Source organism: Microtus pennsylvanicus, chromosome 7, assembly GCF_037038515.1.
Source record: "Microtus pennsylvanicus isolate mMicPen1 chromosome 7, mMicPen1.hap1, whole genome shotgun sequence".
NCBI classification, from domain to species: Eukaryota; Metazoa; Chordata; class Mammalia; order Rodentia; family Cricetidae; genus Microtus; species Microtus pennsylvanicus.
The window spans coordinates 2,389,527-2,406,022 of record NC_134585.1 but is presented as its reverse complement, the minus strand read 5'-3'; the positions used below and the strand labels follow the sequence as shown (position 1 = coordinate 2,406,022).

The 16,496-nt window shown below is 48.4% G+C and overlaps 1 long non-coding RNA gene and 1 pseudogene across 1 annotated transcript in view; one reads left to right on the top strand and one right to left on the bottom strand.

Moving 5' to 3' along the window:
- LOC142854241 (uncharacterized) overlaps positions 1 to 7,482 on the bottom strand; it is a 28,807-nt gene extending 21,325 nt beyond the window's left edge. Inside the window, exon 1 of the long non-coding RNA XR_012911306.1 lies at positions 7,442 to 7,482. This is a non-coding gene — a long non-coding RNA (uncharacterized LOC142854241). The remainder of the gene's footprint in view (positions 1 to 7,441) is intronic.
- Positions 6,893 to 11,085, top strand: LOC142854234 (RT1 class I histocompatibility antigen, AA alpha chain-like; annotated as a pseudogene).
- The last annotated feature ends 5,411 nt before the right edge of the window (positions 11,086 to 16,496 follow it).

The window sequence follows — 16,496 nt, the reverse complement described above, 5'->3', positions numbered from 1 at the left end:
GCGCAGTGGGTAAGAGGCACACTGCTCCTGTGGAGGACCCACAGCTCTTCAGCTGACCTCAGTTCCAGCTCCAGGGCATCTGGCGCCCTCTTTTGTCCTACACGTGTACCTGCACTCACAAATGCACACACACACACATAGACACAAACATTTATACTTAGTTTAAAATAATGCAAAATAAATCTTACTTAAAATACAAGGGTCCTGGCACTCTAGGCCTGACAGCTGCAACCCCTGCATGTGTGACAGGTGACCTGACCATGGCTGCAGCTGAGGATGCAAACACCCAGAGCTGCAACCCCCGCATGTGTGACAGGTGACCCTGACCATGCCTGCAGCTGAGGATGCAAACACCCAGAGCTGCAACACCCGCATGTGTGACAGGTGACCCTGACCATGGCTGCAGCTGAGGATGCAAACACCCAGAGCTGCAACCCCTGCATGTGTGACATTTGACAATCACAATGGCTGCAGCTGAGGATGCAAACAACCCCCACATGTGTGACAGTTGACCCTGACCATGGCTGCAGCTGAGGATGCAAACATTCAGAGCTGCAACCCCCGCATGTGTGACAGGTGACCCTGACCATAGCTGCAGCTGAGGATGCAAACACCAGAGCTGCAACCCCCGCATGTGTGACAGGTGACCCTGACCATGGCTGCAGCTGAGGATGCAAACACCCAGAGCCCTCCTCAGGGCTCTGACACCAGCATGTCATCTGTGGCTGCTGTCAATCGATCACTCCGCTGGAAGCTGAGCATCTCATGGCTGTCAGGTGCTGGAGCTGCTGCCAGCTGACGCCCAGAGCCAAGGCCAGGTGTGTACAGCTGTGACTCCAGGAAGGAGAGGAGAATCCAGGTCAGCCTCAGCTGCAGGGAGTAAGGCCCTGTGCAGCCAGGCAGGGAATTTTTAACCACCCTGGCATGCGGGGCAGCCTGGGCCCTATTACCACAGGGTCTCCAGAAGAAGAGACCACAAATTCCCAGGGCCGTGCTCACAGTCATTTCATCCTGAACACCTTCTCCTTCATTCCCATGGAATTTTGTGTAAGACTGTGATATTTGGAGGGTTAACAATGGATAGAAACCTACCCAGGGCCGGCCACAGAATCACAGAGACAAACCCTGGCAGGAGTTGGTCTTTTCCTAAAGCCAGATGAACTCAACAGGAGACCACCAGACTGAGACATCGATGGGGGGAGCGCTCCACTGACCTGGGAAAAGTGGAGACTGGGGTGCATTAGAACTTCTACTGAAGAGGTCACTCTCCCTTCTCTTGTGTTTCTGGATTTCTCTTGTATAATCTCTGTGCTGTGGTGCAGGTTTGTGAGCTCTGAGTTCTAAACGTCTTAGTGGTAAAAGCATCTAAAGAGCGTAGAGGAACCGTGCATCTCACAGTGGGACCAGAGCCTGGGAGGACCCCTCAGTGGCCTACCCCCAGGGTGTGTGAAATGCTAGTCCAGGTGCTGGGGAGAGGCTCAGCTGGTAGGGTGCTCTTTCTTAGGATCCATGTCAGTTCCCAGCACCCTCATTGGGTGTTCTCAATCACCTACAACTCCAGCTCCAGGGATCTTATACTCTCAGGGCCTTGGCTGGAAACTGCACACATGAGGCATAAACTCACAAAGATACAGACACATACACATAAGTGAAATAAAAATAAATCTCTATATAGGTTTGTTTTTATTGTGCATGTAACTACATTTGCCACTCAGAAAGTCTCACCTGCATTTCCTCAGCCTCTTCTGCCCCCTGGTGGCCAAAATATGACACAGCAACCAGCTCCCAACTAGGCAGCTGCCCATTGAATTCCCTGTTACACCCTTTGCAGAGCTTTCACAGAGGTGTGAGCAGGACTCCCCTCTCCCTTACCTGACTCCCACGTCCTCTTCTGCACAGACAGCCTCATTCTGACCCCACCAACCTCCACCCACTCCTCATCCCCCCCACAACACTCCAAAGCTCTTCCCTTTCTCCAACCCTCACCTCTCCACCCTCTCCACCCCTCCATCTTGTCCTCCATTGTCCCCTCACCCTGCAGTCCCCTCCCTCCCACAGCTCCCGAAAGGACTGATGGGGAGGAAGGCTGGACACTGTGCCCAGCCTGAGCATCTGTCGGAGACGCTGGTCCAGATGCTGTCCACACCTTACTCTGTGGGGAGGAAGGCTGGACACTGTGCCCAGCCTGAGCATAGGAGGAGACGCTGGTCCAGATGCTGTGCACACCTTACTCTGTGCAACCAGGAATCCAGCTTTCCCACAACACCAGTTTCTACTCTACAAGGGTCAGTAGAATTACTAAATAAAATTACTACTTTGTCCAGGACAGTTAAATTTTTCTGTGACAACAAATACAAATTCTTGTCCACGTATATCCTTCACAACTCAGTGCTGTCTTGTTGGTAACAAGGCAGCCATATGCACTATACAAATCAGTGAAAGCATGGGTTTCCAATAAAACTTTATTTGTGGATTACGGCAACTGGAATTTCATCTTTTCACATAGCATGTCTAGATCTCATCCAAATACTGTTGGACACTTTACATTAAATATAATCATGAGCTCACAGGCCACAGAGAAACAGTCAAATTCAATTTGTCTCACAGTTATTTTTCAAACTCTCACTTGAAGAAACACAATTATTAATAAACTGACAACATAATAAAAAGGAAGTTCTTTTAAAGTTTATCTAATTACATTTTATGTATGAGTGCTGTCTTTGTTAGGGTTTCTATTGCTGCGATGAAACACCATGACCCAAACACAAGCTGGGGAGGAAAGGGTTTACTGGGCTCACACTTCAGTATTGCTGTTCAGCACTGAAGGAAGTCAGGACAGGAGCTCACACAGGGAAGGATCCCAGAGGCAGGAGCTGATGCAGAGACCATGGAGGGAAACCGCTTCCTGACTCAGCCTGCTGTCTGAGAGAACCCAGGACACCAGCCCAGGGCTGTCCCTAGCCGCTGTGGACCGGGTTCTCCCTCACTAATCACTGTTGAGAATGTGCCTTACTCCTGGATCTCATGGAAGCATTTCCTAAACTGAGGCTCCTTCCTCTCTGAAGACTCTAGCTTATGTCAACCTGACACACAAACCATCACTATTCAGACACAACCCTCCCGTTCTCACATGATCTCACATGAAAATCATAAATAATTTTAAAAGTCCAGTCTTTACAAATTCAAACATAATAAAAGTTCAGTCTCTTTAGAATATCTATTCTCTTTAAACATTCAAAATCTCTTTTAAAAGTTCAAGTATTTCATCTATGGGATTCTTTAAAATTCAAAAGTGGCGGTGCACATTTAATCCCAGGACTTGGGAGGCAGAGGCAGGTGTATCTCTGTGAGTTCAAGGCCAGCCTGGTCTACAGAGTGAGTTCCAGAATACCTAGGGTTGTTACACAGAGAAACTCTATCATGAAAAAGGAGAGACAGAGAGAGAGAGAGAGAGAGAGAGAGACAGACAGACAGACAGACAGACAGAGAGAGAGAGACAGAGAGAGAGAGAGAGAGAGAGAGAGAGAGAGAGAGAGAGATACTAAATACCTTCTTCAAGAGGGAAGAACCTAGACTGTCCCAATCTAATCCAAGCAAAGCCAAACTCAGCAGTATAAAAACTCAGTCGAGTTGTCTGGGATTCACTCACGACCTCCTGGACCCCTGCGAAGGGCTATGGTCTCTTCTCCAGCTCTGCCCTCTGCAGCTCACACAGCTCCTCTTCTAGGCCCCGCTGGCTCCACTCACTGCTGCTGCTGTTCTTGGTGATCTTCCATGGTGCTGGTGTCTCCCAAACACCTGGGCTGCACTTTCACCAACGGCCTCTCACAGGGTCTCATGGTGCCAAGCCTCAAATCCTCCTCATGAGCCCTTCAGTCCGGGCCTCCACTGCCACGGAGGCTGCACCTTCACCAGCGGCCTCCCCTGTCCTCGCACAGTGCAGACCTCACCTGCCCTCCATGACTCCTTCATGCCCTCAAAACCAGCACCACCTAGGTGACGCTCACACGTTACCAAATCCTCATTGGGACTGTTTGCAGAGCTGGCAGTTGACAAAAAGCAGGAAGCTTTTTGAGAGACCTATGCCCATATTACCAAATATTGTCTATAAATGTTTGTTTACATTTAAAGGGGGAGAAGCTATGGAGATGGATACTCTGCATTGCTATGGATCTTGCTCTATCAATACAAATTTAAGGTCAATTTTGTTATATTTCTGCTCTTGGTTAAGATATTATGTTTGTACAGCTCATTTTAAAATGTAGTGTATAATTAAGAAATATAGGTTACTTGATAATCATCTATAATAGTCAAGCTTGTAGTCATGTTAGTTAGATTTTCTAAATATATAGAGATATATTTCCGTTAGATAGGTATTCTTCAGATCTTTCAGAGACCTTCAGAATATGGCATTTGAAATGTTTTAGGAGCTTAGAATTTTCATGACAATGAGACACATCTGTACTTAGAAGCACCAAAAGCTTCAAGAGGAAGATTGGCACCAAAGAGGCTCTGTATAGAGTTAGCTAGCCATGTGGGCAACAGATTGCTCTTGCCTGGACTGCTTGATGTTATGCTGTATGAACTGACATGCAGAACCCACAGAAAAATGACTGCTAAAGATGCATAAAGAAGGTGACAGTCCTTCAGGGTTCCTGCTTCATCAAAGAGTCTGCCAGACATTCTGCAGGACACTGATTGACAAACTGCTAATACAGGCAGAACTGCCTTTGAAATTTCCTACTTCATGGGAAAGTCTGCCAGATACTATGGGCCTGTGGGCTGAAGATGGGTATCCCAGTGATACAGAAGACCTTTGGGTGACTTCATCCAGGCATGAGATGTCTCTGCCAATTCTGAAGTTTTGGAAGTTGCTTACAATGCACTTCCTGTTACTTACAATGCACTTCCTGTTACTTAGGTAATATTACATCCCTCTGGAATCTTAAATGGAGTTGAAGAATAGAGAGTAATTGGGCTGAAGAAATGGCTCAGAGGTTAAGAGCACTGGCTGCTCTTCTAGAGATTCTGAGTTCAATTCCCAGCAACCACATGGTGGCTCACAACCACCTATAATGAGATTTGATGTCCTCTTCTGGTCTGCAGGCATAGGTGCAGGCAGAACACTGTATATATAGTAAATAAATAAATAAATCTTAACAATAATAAAACTAAATTAAAAAAAGAGATAGTTTTCCTTAGTTATGATAAAAGATAAAGGAGATATAAATACCATAACTGTAATTCTTGCTTGATATCTGTTTTGTTATATATAATTTTACAATGTTAAAGTTAAAAACTTCCTTTTTATTTAAACAGAAAAGGGAAAATGTGTTGTGGGAGGTCCTTCTATCTATGTGTTGCTTTTTTGGTTAATGAATAAAAAAACTGCTTTGGCCTATAGCAGGGCAGAACTTAGCTAGGCAGGGAAACTAAACTGAATGCTGGGACAAAAAAAGGGGAGTTTGGAGAAGCCACGGAGCTGCCACCAGAGAGACACGCCGAAACTTTGCCAGTAAGGAAAAGTCACATGGAAATACACAAATTAATAGAGATGAGTTAGTTTATGATATAAAAGTTAGCCAGGAATACACTTAAGCTATTGGACAAACAGTATTGCAAATAATGTGATTTCCGTGAGATTATTTCAGGAGTCTGGGTGGCTGAGAAACAAACAAGCAGCCTCCTTACAACAAAGACCCATGCTCAGGATCTCACCTGTAAACAGAGACTTTGCCTCTTCACTCAGGATCGTGTCTTTACAGCCTGTGCTTACACTCAGACTCCTAGTGTTTCTTCCCAGATGATCATCTGTGGCTCCAGGTGCTTGTGTTTACACGGATCTTCATTCCATAGTCCTGAGATTGTCCGTGTGGACCTGGGTCATTGTCTCAGCACAGTAGACCCCTACTCCATGGGAAGAGACCCCTGTGGAGACCAAATACAGCAGGGCACTGACCCTGTCTACACTCCACGTTTACCTGTGTGCACACACTTCCATGGTGCAGTTGCTTTAGGGAATAAACCACAGTAAGTAAGAGTTAAGAGTAACTAAATATAAAGCAGAATAAAATGATAGTTACATAATATCTCTCTCTCTCTCTACCCCCCCTCTCTGACCTTCGCTCTCACTTTATGAGCTGATGAGATGAGAGAGATGAACGTCACAGGCCTGTGGGACACTGGATCTGATAACAGTTGACTTCTGAGTTCCTCAGTCATGTAGAGTGTGGACAGAGGGTGATTCTCACGACACAGTACACACTGGATAGTCTCGGTCGCATTCGGTTCAGTAGTGTGAAGAAAAATTAAATTTATTAATTTTTTGTTTCTCTGGAATTTTACTTGCTGTCTTCAAATTGCAGGCACACATAACTGAAGCAGAAAGTGAAAGCAGAGGTGAGCAGGGCCTCCTTCCTGCAGGGAGAGTCACATATAACACAGTGTGTCGAAAGTGCTTAATCAGAGCTGTAAAAACCGCAGTCACCTCCGATGCAGGTGTCCACAGCAGCCCCGCACCCTCCAGGACTCCTACAGCACCTGTTTCCGTGACCATTCATTTTAAGTGCTGTATTTTACCTGGAAACTTCGTGCTCCCAGGTTTCATACTGACTGAGGAGCAGTTGGCCTTAGGCAGCTCAGAGACACCATGACAAACAGCGCTCCGTCCCACAGGACAGGGCTCAGGCAAAGTCTTAGTCCCCAGGAGGGTGAGGTCTGGGTGGGGAAGCCCAGGGCTGGGGATTCCCCTGTCCCCAGTTTCACTTCTCCAGCTCCTAACCTGGGTCGGGTCCTTCTGCCCGGACACTGATGACAACACGGCGGTTCTCATCCCCATTGGGTGACGAGATCCCGGGGAACCAACCAGCGTCGCCGTGGTCACCGGGTATAAAGTCCACGCAGACCGCGGAACTCAGAGTCTCCGCAGGTCTGAGATGGGGGCGATGGCACCGCGCACGCTGCTCCTGCTGCTGGCGGCCGCCCTGTCCCCGACCCTGACCCGCGCGGGTGAGTGCGGGGTCGGGAGGGAAACGGGCTCTGCGGGGAGGGCGGGGGCGGCACCGGGGAAGCCGCGTCCCGCGTGGCCCAGCCGGACCCTCCCGCCCCTTCCCCACCCGCGTCCCGAGCCCCGCGCCCTGCTCCCCTCCCGGCCCGCGCTCCTGCCCGGGGTCCCGGGAGCAGGGTCGGGGTCTCACCGCGCGCCGCCTCCAGGCTCGCACTCGCTGCGGTATTTTCGCACCATCGTGTCCCGGCCCGGCCTCGGGGAGCCCCGGTTCATCTCTGTCGGCTACGTGGACGACACGCAGTTCGTGCGCTACGACAGCGACGCGGAGACTCCGAAATATGAGCCACGGGCGCCGTGGGTGGAGCAGGAGGGGCCTGAGTATTGGGTAGGAACAAACAGATCGTCAAGAGCGTCGAGCAGATTTACCGAGGGAACCTGAAGACCCTGCTCGGCTACTACAACCAGAGCGAGGGCGGTGAGTGACCGCGGTCGGAGGTCACGACCCCTCCACGTCCCCACGCACGGGCCGGAGTCGCCCCGGGTCCCAGGTCCGAGGTTCGGGTGGAGAGTGGGGACCGGACCCGGTTTCCCTTTCCGTTTAGAATCCGCGGGTGGGCGGGGCCGCGGGCGTGGGTGACGGGGGCGTGGCTTCAGGGCAGGGCTGTTGCGCTGGCTGACCTCTGGTGGGCGGGGCCGCTGATGACCCCGGGGCTGAACAAGTGGGCGGGGCTGACCGCGGGGTCCCCGCAGGCTCCCACACCATCCAGCGGATGTACGGCTGTGAGGTGGGGTCGGACGGGCGCCTCCTCCGCGGGTACAATCAGTTCGCCTACGACGGCCGCGATTACATCGCCCTGAACGACGACCTGACGACGTGGACGGCGGCGGACACCGCGGCGCAGATCTCCAGGCGCAAGTGGGAGCAGGCTGGGGAGGCAGAGAGACGGAAGTCCTACCTGGAGGACACGTGCGTGCCGTGGCTGCGCAGATACCTGGAGAAGGGGAAGGACGCGCTGCAGCGCACAGGTGCGGGGCCGCGGGCAACTCCTCCCTCTGCCCTCGGGCTGGGCTCAGTCCTGAGGAAGAGGAAACCCTCACTGGGGTCATGCCCCTGTCTCTGAGGGCAGACAGGGTCCCTGGGTCTCCTGATCCAGCATGGCAGGGACTGCACTGACCTCTCAGGGCTCAGCCTTCTCCCTGGACAGTTCCACATCTGTCTCAGGAGGGAGGAGAGAGGATCCCGACATCACCAACAGTGGCTCCTTCAGTCTGCAGCCCCTGTCAGCCATGGCCTCTCCCAGGCCGGGTTCTCTGCCCACACCCAGTGTCTGTGGACACCGAGTCCTGTCATCTGAGTGTGTCAGCCTTACACACCAGGACCGGAGTCTCCTTCACCTAATGGGAGACACGGACTCACTCTACCCTAGCCTGCTCCCCAGTTTCTAGAACTTTCCAAAGAATAAATTCTCCCAGATTCCTGTGTGTCAAGTTTGCATCCATCCCACACCCCAATTCTATCTCTTCCTAGAAGGGGTTCCTTGGACAAATAGTAAATTGTAGGTGTTTTTGTTTCTTTTTTTCATTCTTTTATTTTCTTTTCTTCCTCTCTCTCTCTCTCTCTCTTTCTCTCTCTTTCTCTCTCTCTGTCTCTCTCTTTCTTCTTGTGGTCATTTTGCTTTAAGTTTTTCTTCCTCACTGGGACGTTATTCCTTCTCTCCCTCCCCTGTGTTATCATGTGTATCAGTCTCCACAGGTGCCGTGGGGACTATGGATAATGAGACAAGTTAAGTCAGGGTTCCCTTTAAATAAGAAAGATTCCTGGGAACTTAGACTATTTTCTGGCAGAATTAACCATCCAGAGACCCCTGCTCTCCCTGTGACCCAAAAAGTTACAGTGTAGGCCTAGTGGATTAGGAACTGAACTTCCTCAGAGACAGGGTCTTCTGCAATCCAGGACTGGAGTGACAGGGAAGATCCACACACCCTGTGAGCACCACTGTGTCCCATGAGTGCTGCACTGGGCTCCACAGCACACTCTGGGACCCTGGGTGACAATACCTGCTATCTTGTCCCCCAGAGGCAGGGGTTAGGAAGTCATTTCCTCTGGCTGAGTTTCACAGGTTCACAATTGTTCCACACAGTTTGGTGATGGCTGTTCACTTGGATTCACAGTTAAACTGGTCAGCAAGAAGGCCACAGTGCTTGTTCCCCAATAGTGGCAGCAGGAGTTGGTGGCACCCTTCATGTAGGCCGATCATCTTAATTTCTTATTCTATAGGAGTTTAATCACAAAATAAATCAATTATTTTCCATTTCTTCATCCTTTTACTACCTAACTTATGCTATAGAACATAACATAAGAAGACCACGTTGCCCTTCTGGCTCATGTAGATTCCCTCCTAGTCTCTGGGTTCCCCAGGAAACTGTGCAGTTCTGTGATGAGGGGACCAGCTCTACCTGCAGGTCACTAGTGTGATGACAGAAGTGTTCAAACAGGCACATAGTTCACCGTCATCATTGATTTAACTTTGTCTTTGGAGATTTCAGTTTACCTTGTTGATTGTGGGATTTCTTTAATCTTCCACACAGATCCCCCAAAGGCACATGTGACCCATCATCCTGGACCTAAAGGTGATGTCACCCTGAGGTGCTGGGCCCTGGGCTTCTATCCTGCCTTTATCGACCTGACCTGGCAGAGGGAGGAGGAGGAACAGACTCAGGACATGGAGCTGGTGGAGACCAGACCTTCTGGTGATGGAACCTTCCAGAAGTGGGCATCTCTGGTGGTGCCTTCTGGGGAGGAGCACAAATACACATGCCGTGTGCACCATGAGGGGCTAAGGCAGCCCCTCACCCTGAGATGGGGTAAGGAGGGAGTGGGTGCAGAGCTGGGGTCAGGGAAAGCTGGAGCCTTCTGCAGACCCTGAGCAGGGTCAGGGGTGAGAGCTGGGGTCATGACCATCACCTTACCTTCCTGTCCTTCCCTTCCCAGAGCCTCCTAAGTCCACAGTCCCCATCATGGCAGTCATTGCTGGTCTGGTTCTCCTTGGAGCTGTGGTCATTGGAGCTGTGGTGGCTGTGCTGGCTGTTGTGAGGAAGAGGAGGAGAAGAAACACAGGTAGGAAAGGGCAGGGTCTGAGTTCTCTCTCAGCCCCTTTTAGAAGTGTGCTCTGCCTCATTAATGGGAAACACATCCACACCCCTCATTGCTGCTGTCTCTACCCTGGGTCTGCCGTCAGTTCTGGAAACTTCCTAGACTGGGGACTTCCCTGGTCTCTCACAGCTTTTCTTCTCACAGGTGGAAAAGGAGGCAACTATGCTCCAGCTCCAGGTAAGAGTGGGGGACAGGATTGTCCCTGAGGCCTGTGGGGTGAAGCTGATGTATTTGGGGAGCTCTGGCAATAAATAAGAGCTCCTGCAGTAAATCTTCTAGGGGCCAAATTTTTACCTTCCCATGAATATACATATACATATACATACATATATATATATATTTTCTTTTTTTACCCCAGGCAGGGACAGTTCCCAGAGCTCCGATGTGTCTCTCCCAGACTGTAAAGGTGACCCTCTGGGACCTGACTTGGGGAGGGGCAGAGTGGACATGATTGGGTTTCAGGGACTCCCAGAATCAGCTTTGAGTGTGTGGTGGGTTGTTGGGATGTTGTCTTCACAGTGATTGTTCGTGACTCCTGTTCTGTAGCGTGAAGACAGCTGCCTGGTGTGGATGGAGTGACAGACGATGTGTTCAGGTCTCTCCTGTGACATCCAGAGCCCTCAGTTCACTCTCAGCAATAGTGTCTGATGCTCCCTGTGATCATATGGGCTCAACGTGAAGAACTGGGGAGGCCAGCCCACCCTGCACACCTGACCCTGTCCCTGCACTGCCCTGTTCCCTTCCACAGCCAACCTTCCTGTTCCTGGAGACAGGAGGGGACATCTCCATCCTGTCTCCTCCATGCTGTCCTGAGCTGCAGCCCCACACTTCCCCACTGAAATTAAGAATCTGAATGTGAACTTGATTGTTAATGTCCTTGATCTCAAAGGTTGATTGGTGGTAAAATAAAAGATTGAGATATGTAGAGTTTGTGGAGGAAATAAATGGCAGCGGGAGAATCTCCCAGAATCTGTGTTCACTATGCTGTGTGCATCTGGTGGGACAGGATGAGGCTGTGGGAGCTGAGTGAGAACAGGGCTGTGCGTTGTTGGCTGTGACAAGGTCACTCCTCAGCTCTGTCCCCTCCTGGCTCAGTTCTCTTGGTCACTTAGAACCACAAGCTGACATCTGTGATCACAGGGACACTGGGATGGCCAGAGCCTTGTCCTGTCCCCAGGATTATGAGTCGCCAGAGCTGCTGTCCTGGCTGTGGCTCTTTCCCCTGTCTTTAGTGCTTATTTCTTGTCTTTTTAGTTAGTTCGGAGGACTAGGCCTGTTCTTGCTCCTGTGAGTGGTGTCTGCCGAGTGACAGCATTCAGGGGTGTTTTCCGTCCTTGTCCCCTCAAGGCCCAAGTAGGCCCCTGCTCTCAGGAGACTGTGGGATGAGAACATGAGCTTTAGTTTCCTGAGCTCCTGTCTCCCTTCAGGCCCCTCCCAGGAGGTTCTCTCCTTCTTTCCCATCTATCAGAATCTAACCCGGGTTGTAGGATGGGCAGAGAGGAGGGATCCACAGGGTCTCATCTCAGTTCTGTCCTGTGTCTGCCCAAGGTCCCCTCTCCCTCTCTGCCTCTGGGAATCCTGTGCTGCCTCCAGTGGAGACTCAAGGATTTACAGGCTGAGTCTACTTTAGATTTATGTTTATTAAAAAACATGATCCAGGGACTGAAGAGATGGCTCAGGGCTTGAGAGCACTTGCTGCTCTTGCAGAGGACCCAGGTTCAGATCCTAGCACCCACCTGATGGCTCATAACCATCCTTAACTCCTGTTCCATGACATCCAATGCCCCTCTGGACACCATGCAGATACATGGTGCAAACACTACTAGCAAAGAACAAAAAAACTCATAGACGCAAAATTCATAAATTAAAATAAAATATTGTGGGGAATGCCAGAGATGGAAATTCCTTCATTCCCTGCTCCAGGTTGTGGCCTTTGCAGTTTCCTCTTCTAGCTTTGTGACATCCAGTAGCCCTAGCAGAGATGTCTGATGACCAAGGAGGTGATCATCTCTGTCATGGGGCTGCCATCTTTGTCTTGTGAGGGATGATGGGTCCCAGTGCTGACCACAGATAACATTCATACACAGTAAGTATATGAGGAATGAAGAAAAATTAAAAATGAAATATAAGATTGCTTGTCAAAGAAGAGAGATGAAGTGAAAATGGTGGGACTTTCTGAGGGAAAAGGTCAGGTGACTGTGACCTCAGTGTGAGGGGACCTGGGGCTGCACGTGTCACCCCAGCACTTGGCCTGAGGTTGATGGAGGTGGGTCATCTGTCTATCTGTTGCTTTCATTGGTTAATTAATAAAGAAAATGCTTGGCCTTTGATAGGACAGCTGCTTAGATAGGCGGAGTAGACAGAACTGAATGCTGGGAAGAAGGCAGTGAGGCAGTCACCATGACTCTCCTCTTTGACACAGACGCAGGTTAAGATCCTTCCTGGTAAGCTACCACTTCGTGGTGCTATACAGATTATTAGAAATGGGTCAATTGAGATGTGAGAATTAGCCAATAAGAGGCTGGAACTAATGGGCCAGACAATGTTTAAAAGAATGCAGTTTCCACGTAATTATTTCGGGTGTAAAGCTAGCCGGTGGCCGGGAGTCGGGGCGGCAGGAACGCAGCCCGCCGCTCCTACTATATGAGGTTGTGTTAACAAAGAGCTTCTGTTGAAGAGGGAGGTGACTGTGAATTTTCCTCTGGTCTGAAACATCCCTGCTGGAGCCAGGAGGAGCTGATGAGGCTCAGGAAACACAAGAAGCTACAGGTTCACGGAGCTGACACAATGTAGCGCTTCCCTCTCAGGGTTAAACCAGCTGCAGTTCCTGAGGGAGAGGAGATGTGGAGTGGAGCTGCTGGGAGCTGTGCAGGGGGCTGCAGTGGTGCAGCTGTGTGAGCGGACATGCGCACTGGGGGGGCTGTCAGTGGTGCAGCTGTGTGAGCGGACATGCGCACTGGGGGGGCTGTCAGTGGTGCAGCTGTGTGAGCGGACATGCGCACTGGGGTGGCTGTCAGTGGTGCAGCTGTGTGAGTGGACATGCGCACTGGGGGGCTGTCATTGGTGCAGCTGTGTGAGCGGACATGCGCACTGGGGTGGCTGTCAGTGGTTAACCCCGACTCACCCAGGCTCCTGTGAGGGACCAGTGAGCTCAGGGCTCACAGAGCTGACTGTGGATGGATGTCATCCTTGGTCTGCTGTCACTGTCTCCGTCTGGGTGGAGGAAATCCACTCCTCAAGCAGGGGACACAGCTATGTTAATTTGTTTATGTAAATTGTTCTATCATTAATAAATCTCAGAAGTCAGATATTGGCGTAAAACCTGATAGGTCAAGAAAGCAACAGAAGAAAAACCAACTGATCCTCTCTCTCCATACTTCCCACATAGATATCCCCATGAATCTTTATAGGCCCCGCCCTGCTCTTTTCTCTGCCTCTCTATCTTATCGTATCCTGGGTCCTCCAAAACCTCTATGGCTAATTCCAGACAGCTGGTTGTTGACTGCGCACCCTGACTCAAGGATAACTTTATTAACAGTCTTCAGTTTCACAGTACAATTAAATATCCCTCGACATTTCCCCTTTGTCTAAATAAATAAAAAGGAAAAGTTTTAACTCTAACATAGTGAAACTATGTACAATAAGAACAATAATCAGGTAGGAATTACATTTACATGTGGTGGTGGTGGCACATACCTTTAATCCCAGCACTCAGGAGGCGGAGGCAGGTTGATCTCTGTGAGTTTGAGGCCAGCCTGGTCTACAGAGTAAGTTCTAGGGCAGGCTCCAAAACTACAGAGAAACCCTGTCTCAAAACAAAACAAAACAAAAACCAAAAAGCAAACAGAATTACATTTAAATGTCCAATCCATTTGTATTTGAAAAATTCTGAGAAATTATTATCTATGATACCTTAAAGTTTTACACATAAACCACTTTCTAATATAACTTGTGTTACTATCCTAAAACTATCTTTTTAGACTTTAGACATTTCTAAGATAACCATGTCAAGCTCATGTGTCTCTCAACCTTATAAACTTTACATCTCTTTTCTAAGTTTCTTTTCTGAATTTGGTAACAAAGAATATGGTTTAACTATCTAGTTTTTAACCCCATTAGAGACATGAAAAGAATACATATTGCCTGAATATGCAGGAAGTGTGGCACAAACAACTTCCTTTTTCTTTTGTTTTGTTTTGTTTTTTGAGACGGGGTTGCTCTGTGTAACAGCCCTGGCTGTCCTGGAACTCACTTTGTAGACCAGGCTGGCCTTGAACTTCTGTCCCACAGCAGGTGACTCTTCTGACACGAGACAGAGATTTGGATTTCCCTTTAACAAACCTGCTTGGGTTTAGAGAAGAAGAGAGACACACTCCAACTCAAAAGACAGCTTTAATTTTTAATTGAACTGGGACTACAAAAACACCATTTGCCTTATATGTCTGTAGAGAACATAAACACAACATCTGGGAAGATTGATGAGAATTTGTTCTATTGGATTTGTGCTATCCCATCAGGTCAATTACTCTCTCCCCCGAGGATTCATCCTCCTCCTTCAGACGTCTCATCTGTCCAGTGGTCTTCAGATTCCTTAATTGGATGCTTGCTTTTATTCTCCTGGAAAGAAAAACCAGAACCTTTCCCCAACCCTACCTTTGGGGAGTTCCCATTTTTTTCCAGGTTTTGTCTGATCAAATGAAAGGCATTGGTCAGTCTTATAAGTCAGTTTAGACCTAATGACCACGATGTTTGTTGAATTATCACCTCTCATAATCAAGAGGTTTCTCCTGCTCAAATCAAAATTTTGTCCTTCTTGATGGAATCCACAGCTTTCTTCCCCTGTGGAAACAAACGCTGAACCCCTTCCTCAACCTAACACACATCCTGGTTTCCATTCTGAGGTCAACTCATCTTTATTCAGGCTGACTTAACTGGGCAGTTGTTTCTATCACCCGCTGTCTCTCCCCAGCTGTCATCACTTCCTCATTAGCATTTAAAATGTTACAATTAACAGAGCATTGTGTGGTCTGTCTCTGGGTCTTTATCACTCCTTTCTGTTTATTAAGCAGAGCTCTTAAAGTGTAATTAGACCTTTCTATAACTGTTTGTCCTGTAGGGTTGTGTGGTACACCTAAATATGCTTTATGTTGTAATATGCAAAACCTGTTTCATTTTACAGGAGACATCTGCTGAAGCGTTGTCTGTCTTAATTTGTACAGATATCCTCATGATGTAAGTGTGTAATTAGAGAACCAGCCTTGTCAGAACTCAGACCTGTTGCCCATGTCACCCCTGAATATCTTTATGATATGGTGCACATAAGGCCATTTTCTGAGCCTTGCAAAATGAAACACATCCATTTGCCAAATTTCATTTCTTTGGGTTACTTCTGCAGGTAATGGAGTTTGGTTATACAAAGAACAAGTAGGACCTTTCCTTATATTTTCCGTGGCTTGTTGCCAAGTGACAGAAAAAAACTTTTTTTAAACATTTTCTGGTAACATGGTGTTTTTATGAAATTCTGAGACTTCTAGCACATTCCCTGTTAACTGCTGCTCAGTTTCATCATTACCTGTGCTAGAGGGCCTTGTAGACAGTTATGGAATCTGATGTGTGTTACATACAAGGGATAATTTCCATATCTGATTACTTGTTGTAACCGAATAAATAGCAAAGATAATTCTGAGTCATCTGGAATAAGCTCAGTGGTTTCGATATGTAAAACAACTCTTTCTGCATATTGAGAGTTAGTAACTATATTAAGAGATTCAGGAAAATCTCATAATACCATAAGATTGGCATACCGCTCTGACTTTTTAACTGAATCGCAAGGGCTGTGAGCAACTTTACTCATTTTTCCAGACATATATGCATTTCCTGATTGATTTGTATCAGTATAGAATGTAGGGGCCCCAGAAATTCATGTCCTTTTTAATATTTGAGGGAGAATCCAATTAGTTCTTTTTATAAACTGAAGTCTCCTGCTCTGTGAATATTGTTGTTAATCTCTCCCAAAAAAATACTGCAAGATCTTTGCCAATGCCCATTTTCTGCCCATAATAAGGCAATTTTACCATTAGTAAAAGGTACCACAATTTCTGCTATGTCTCTTTCCACTATTTGATGGAGTGCTGCAGGGAGCGCCTTCCACTCCTTCAGCCAATAGCCGCTGAGATACCAGCCCACTGGGGCGTGGTCTCTTTCTCTTTCAACAGCAGAGGCAGCCCTCTGCTCCTTCTCTTGCTCCAGCGACTAGACTCCTTTCCTGGCTGTCATGTAGGACGGTGTTCTGTAAGTTTTCCTCTCAAATAAATAACCCTTTGATTCCAAACTGGT